Source organism: Pterocles gutturalis, unplaced genomic scaffold (genome assembly GCF_000699245.1).
Source record: "Pterocles gutturalis isolate BGI_N339 unplaced genomic scaffold, ASM69924v1 scaffold4195, whole genome shotgun sequence".
Lineage (NCBI taxonomy): Eukaryota > Metazoa > Chordata > Aves > Pterocliformes > Pteroclidae > Pterocles > Pterocles gutturalis.
Genome location: NW_010145598.1, coordinates 40,188 through 46,139, shown reverse-complemented (window position 1 = coordinate 46,139; position 5,952 = coordinate 40,188).

Here is a 5,952-nt window from a genome sequence, read left to right as displayed (position 1 = left end):
AAACTTGCTGAGGGTGCACTCTACTCCATTTGCAAATGATTCACCAGCATAAAACAAACTCATCCTCTTGAAGGTGAACACATGTTTCTGAACTGAAGTCACGGTCATTCTCTGCTTCCAAGGAAGGTCACGCTGCCCTTTGCTCACAGGCACAGGACACTATCAGTGATCACACACTGGCTGTGCCTGGGTGCCAGACCTGCAGAGCAGGAGATACTGTCCCTGTGCATCCTGCACAGTACTGCTCCATTTTCCTTGTCCTGACAGTTTAGCAATGCTGGACAGGACTGGTGAGGGGGAGTCTAGACAGCAAATGCTGTTAGAAGGCAAAGAATTATACCCTGAGAAGTGCAATTCTGCTGATATTAGAGAAATGCAATAACAGGAGGGACTGTCCTCTCCATGTGCCAGTCCTCTTTTGTGGATGAGGGGAGAGGCAGATAGAACAGGAATTTCCTTTCCCTGTCACCTCCTGAGGTGACCCGGCTGTAGACACATGCACAGGAGGCACCGTGCTTGCCTGCACCTCTCAGGCTCAGCCATTGCACCTACGAACCTCAGAAAGGTGACAGGGTGCTTTGTAGTCCAATTCAGAAATGCTTCTTAGCTGGGACAGTTTGTCTCTAAATCTGAGCATTAGAGTCAAGCCTCCCTGTTTTCCCTCTCTGTCTATTGATTTCCCAGTTACCAGCAGCATCCTTTTTGTGTAAAAAAAAAGTTAAATGAATCTTAGAAAGACGTTAGTGACTACAGTGGTTCCTGCTTCAAAAGAGAGTGTGTGACTCTCCCGTCCTGGTATAGCATTTCCTATGTCAGGAAAGAACTTGTGCCACTCAAATACCTGCTCTTCTCTGCTTTACTGGTGAAAACTAATGACAAGACAGGTATATGTCACAGAGGAAACAGGAGGGATGGGAGACATGATCTTGTCTTCATGAACCCGCTCAGGGAAAGGAAAACAAATGGGATTCGGATATTTATTTGCAGATGACTGAAATTCTACTGGGTATCTACAAGGCTAAAGCACAGCCTCAGTCCTTTGCTTGTAAATGATGAATTAAAGAGTTTGGTTCACTCACCCACAACAGGCACATTTGCTCCCTGTTTTACTTTGGAGCTGAACAAAAAATGCCAGCGTTTCATCACTGAACATGGTGTGGTGAGAGACAAAACTGGTGGAAACCCTTTGACTTTAATAGAGCTTGGCATGGGTGTAACTGGCCCTCTTTGACTCACACAAAAGCAAGTAATGCATTTTATTCTCTCCAGGCCAACTTTGCTGAGCCAGTTTGTTCTAGTGAAATCAATGCACAAATATAATCTGCAAATGCACAAAATTTGCACGGTTTGTAAATTCACAAACATACACCGGGCCCAAGCTTTATTCCTGTACCTGAGGCAGCCGAAGGACAATGTTTTAAACAGCCAGTTGGACCCTTCATTAGACGAAGGGCTCCTAGGCAAGATGATCACAGCTTTCACAAAAACACTGACCCACACAGCTTAGCTTTTTATTTCCACAGTGATAGGGACACTTGGACAGACATGATTTTCTCTTGAATTAGTCAATGGTGAGATTATTTATAGTGCTCTGGTGTCCATGAGGATACTATTTTTAAAAAATATTACTACTACCATGGCCTTGCTTTAAAGGCTGTAACACTAGTGGACAGCAGCTTCTGTGCTTGCTTTCTCACTTTCTCTTGGTATCACTAATGATGATCAGTGGGAAGCAGCTTACTGGTTTCTCCTGGCTTGCTTCCTACCAGAAGATGGGCTTCAGGCCATACAAATAAACCTTGTGCCCTTTGTCATCCCACCACGTGCCCATAGTGACAGCAACTTTTCAGTGTCAGTGAAATGTTTGTGCTGCTCGTCCTGATAGAAGCAGAGAGTGCATGCTGCACCATCAGCTAGAGTGGTGAACTAGCTCAGGATCCTTAAAGTATATCTACATCTACACAAGGAGGCAAGAACAAGCTTCAGTTTATCATATCTCATGTCCAAGGCACTTCCTACCTCAGCAAGAGCTGAGTTACAGATACTGCGAGTAGCAAGGACTGTGTTAGGCTCAACCCAGCCCACGCCCAATCTGTCCGTGCTAAGAAAATGAGATCACGGTGCTTGTAATAAAACATGATTTGCTCTGGGTTCTCTCTTACCAGCTCTGCTGCTGTACCCGTGCAAGAGGGGATACAGATTATTTACACATTAAGGCTTAAATAAGATGTGTGTCAGAGAGCTGGAACTTAACAGTGAGATTGGAGAAATTCTGAGTGGATGCTGGGTCCTTACTCTCTGATATACCATGGCCAAGCATGACAGCCCACACAGGGCTCCCAGGAGCTCCTACTGGAGCACTGGCCTTGCCATGTATGCTATGAAACTGCAATTGAAATTGAAACTTTCACACCATATAATGCCAGAAGCAAAGGAGAAACTACTTCCTGAAATGTGAAGAGACTACAGAAGAGCCTGGAGAAAGAAGACAACAGATTGTTACCTCTGATAGAACAGGAAAGTGATAAAAATGCAGTAAGATCTCTTAAAGCTTTTCTGAATGAGCTTCCAATTACTGAGCCATTACTGATTTGTGACCAAACTTAGTCCCATCTACAAACATTTATATTGGTGCCCACGGAGGTGATCAATTATTCAGTTTTTCATTAGCAGAGCTATCCCTCCAGTCATTAGCTGTATCTTCCTTTACCTCCATCAGAACTGAGTATTAAAATTCCTAGTCTTGTGGAATACAAAAAATGAAAAATACAGATTTGATGTGCAAGACTATTAAAAGATTAGTCAACAAGAGTTTTATTTCTGTTTCCATGGTTTTTAATGGAGAATAAAATGTCCTGTTCACAGATCACCCTTCTTCTGTGGGTCAGTCTCATTTAAGAAGGTGATAGAAGATACTCCTTCCTACAAAATCTGTTCCAGTAATAGTGTAATTAATGCAATTGCTACTTTAGATACAACATGCAAAAAATTAGCTCATGTAACATTTTTCAATATATGTAAATAATTGTTCATACATGTGTCCTAGTTTTTTTTCGGTTCAAGAGTCCCCGAATGTTTTTCATTGCTTCTTTGCTTCTTGTATGGCCACCTGAGATCACATCTTTCTCTTCCATCATTTCAGGTCAAGATAAATCCGAGAAAAAGAGAGAGAGAGAGAAAATTATATAACCAGAAAGAAAGAAAAAAACCAAGTAAAAAAGGCAAATTAAGATACATTGAAAAAGTGGCTTGACTTACCATTTTACACAAGCAGAACGATCAAAGGGTTTAACTCTGTGCAGCAAACTATATGCGAGTAAGGACGCAGTATGACTTCTCCTCATGTAAATTATGCTTTGGATTGTCTCACATGTTTTATGTCTGGATACATGGAGAACATGGGTGTCTTGGTGTTGGGGATGAATTTCCTCTCTTGCTCCTCCTGTCTTTTTTCTTTATTATTTGACAGAACCTTGTTTCTTCTTTCAAAATTGTATGGATTTGTTGATATCCTCATAAATATGTATTCACTGTAAGTATTTTCCCATGGCATTGTATATTTAAAATTTACTGTGAAACTTGATGCAGGAAAAAAAAAGCAGGAGCTACTAAAGTGGAAGCACTTTTATTATTTTGCAGAATAAATACCACTAACTTCATCTCTGTATATGGCCATTACATATGAGGTATCTGTGACCATTTGAAATTCCTTCTACATGCTTCAGTATTTCTATATATATTGGAGGTAGGAGCCACACACACATGAGCCTGTCAAGCTCAGAAGATGCAGAGGTGGAAAGTGGATAAATGCAGCAAGCTACAGAAAGTGTCATCTTAATATGGACTTAAAACAGAGAGTGCAGTAAGGATGGGAAAAAACAAGCTCTAAAGCCTTCATTTGCTCTGTTAATCAACACTAAAATAAAAATATTATGGCAATCTACCTGGCGGAATAAGTAAATTTTTAACATAAATCCTTTAAGTCTTCATATACTCATATGGAGACTATATGGAATTTTATCATGTGTTAAAAACTTGCCCCTGACAGTTCATTTTATTTTCCCAGTCATATATTTGTAAGTTTATTATGTTACTAAAATAACACAATACTCTTTCTAAAAATGTTGTGAGACTTTGAACATATTACCAGGTCACCTCAACTCCTTTTTTATTCTGATTTTTTTTTAAAGTATGGGAAATCTAGAAAGTGAGGCAAGATCAAGCAGTGAGTGTACCTTCATCCTGCACTTGACTGCAGAACGAAAATGGGAGACCCCAGGTCTTCTGGCCCCAGGTTTTGTACCTCGCCTCTAGACAGCAGTTCACTGCTGAGTCAAACTCATGCAAATTTGGTCTGGAAGAAGAAAGTGAAAAACAAGGGCTTTGTTCATCAAAGCATGTGCTTAACTAACGAGCTGCAGCCAGGTTTGCTAACACAGCTGTATTTGGGAATATCAGTGGAAGGACACTAGCTTGGGCGATTTCCATGACTGTATTCAGCACTAAGGGTTCTCTTCCTAGTCAAGCCTGAGACCCAAAAGCTGACTGCATGCATGGATCTCCAGACTGCTCTGGGGCTCCATGGCCTCCAAAGGTAACCACTATTCTGTCTGTTGCCATAGCAACGGAGATTGGGGTTTTCATCAGGTGATGCTCAGAGTGCCAGTACCTGTCCTGTGGCTATGTGGGTCTACTGAAGCCTCCAAGAGCTTTGTCATTGACTTCACTGGGGTCAAGATTTTACTCTAAATAAAGATCCATCCCAAAGGCACTAGATACAGGTTTTTAATGACATCTTAGAGCACAAGAGTCCTCACCACAGCCTCAACTTTTAGTTTAAAGCACTCCAATTCAGATAATTTACTTCGGCTGTCAGGAAGTATCACTCTTAACCCTGAGGTAATGATCTTGCCTCAATTTAGGTGCCTGATATAATGTGCCAGCTTTTATCTTCAAATAACAAGTGTATTTTCACTGAATCTCTTGCACAAGCCATGTATATATGATGCTATGTAGTTAAGAGAAACAAAATGTGTGATTTTTAAATTATTCTTCTGCTCTTCTATTTTTTAATCTCCAGATGGTCCCTGGAACTGGTGGTGTTTTCTTTAGTCTCTGTATTTCCTGCTTTAATTAGCTTACTTAACCATTAAGCTTTAATTCGTTTACTTAACCAGCACGCATTTGAGAGACACACGTGATCAGATAATATCAGGTGCTAATGTTTAATTGCTTTCATAAAACTAGAAGCGGATAAATGGTTGAACCGTAATTGAACAACTTTTTTAGAAGACAAGCTGATCAGTGTTGTGACATAACCTTGAGAGATTCCCAGGCTTGCATAAATTTCACATCAGCCGGGGCCGCTGTAATGATGGCAAGCACAATGCGATTGCTCTGTTAGAGAGCAAGCTCAGAGCTGGGTGACTGAGATCTGCCAAGCATATTTATCAGCTGAGGGGCTGGCACAATTTGTATCACTATCCAAGAGCAGTGAAGAAAGCTATTGCTTTGTTTTACCACCTCCCAAGAAAAAAATGCAGCAAACAGACCTTTTGGGGGGATTTTGAAAAAAGCCGTATCGTTCTCCATTCCTGCCCCTCCCCAGCGTGCGCATCTGTGAGAAAGGACAGGTGACCACCGAGAGTACCTGTCCCTTCGGGGGCTTTGTCGGGTAGCTAGTGCCGAGAGCGGTGGGGATCTGACAGACGTTAATACGGACGGGCTGGCTTAAGCAAGTCTGGGGCTTCTCCCTCTTGTACCAAATTCAAAGATTTTTATTGCTCAGTGAAATATCTCAGCAAGGTTGAGTGAAATTCTCAGATTCTGCACTCTCCATGCATGTTTTACCAGATGGCTGTCATTAACTGGTGAATGGGAATGTCTGGTTTTGGTGTGGCCTTAGTAATTTTACTTAGGTGTTAGGATGGAGAGGAGTCATGCAGTACTTAC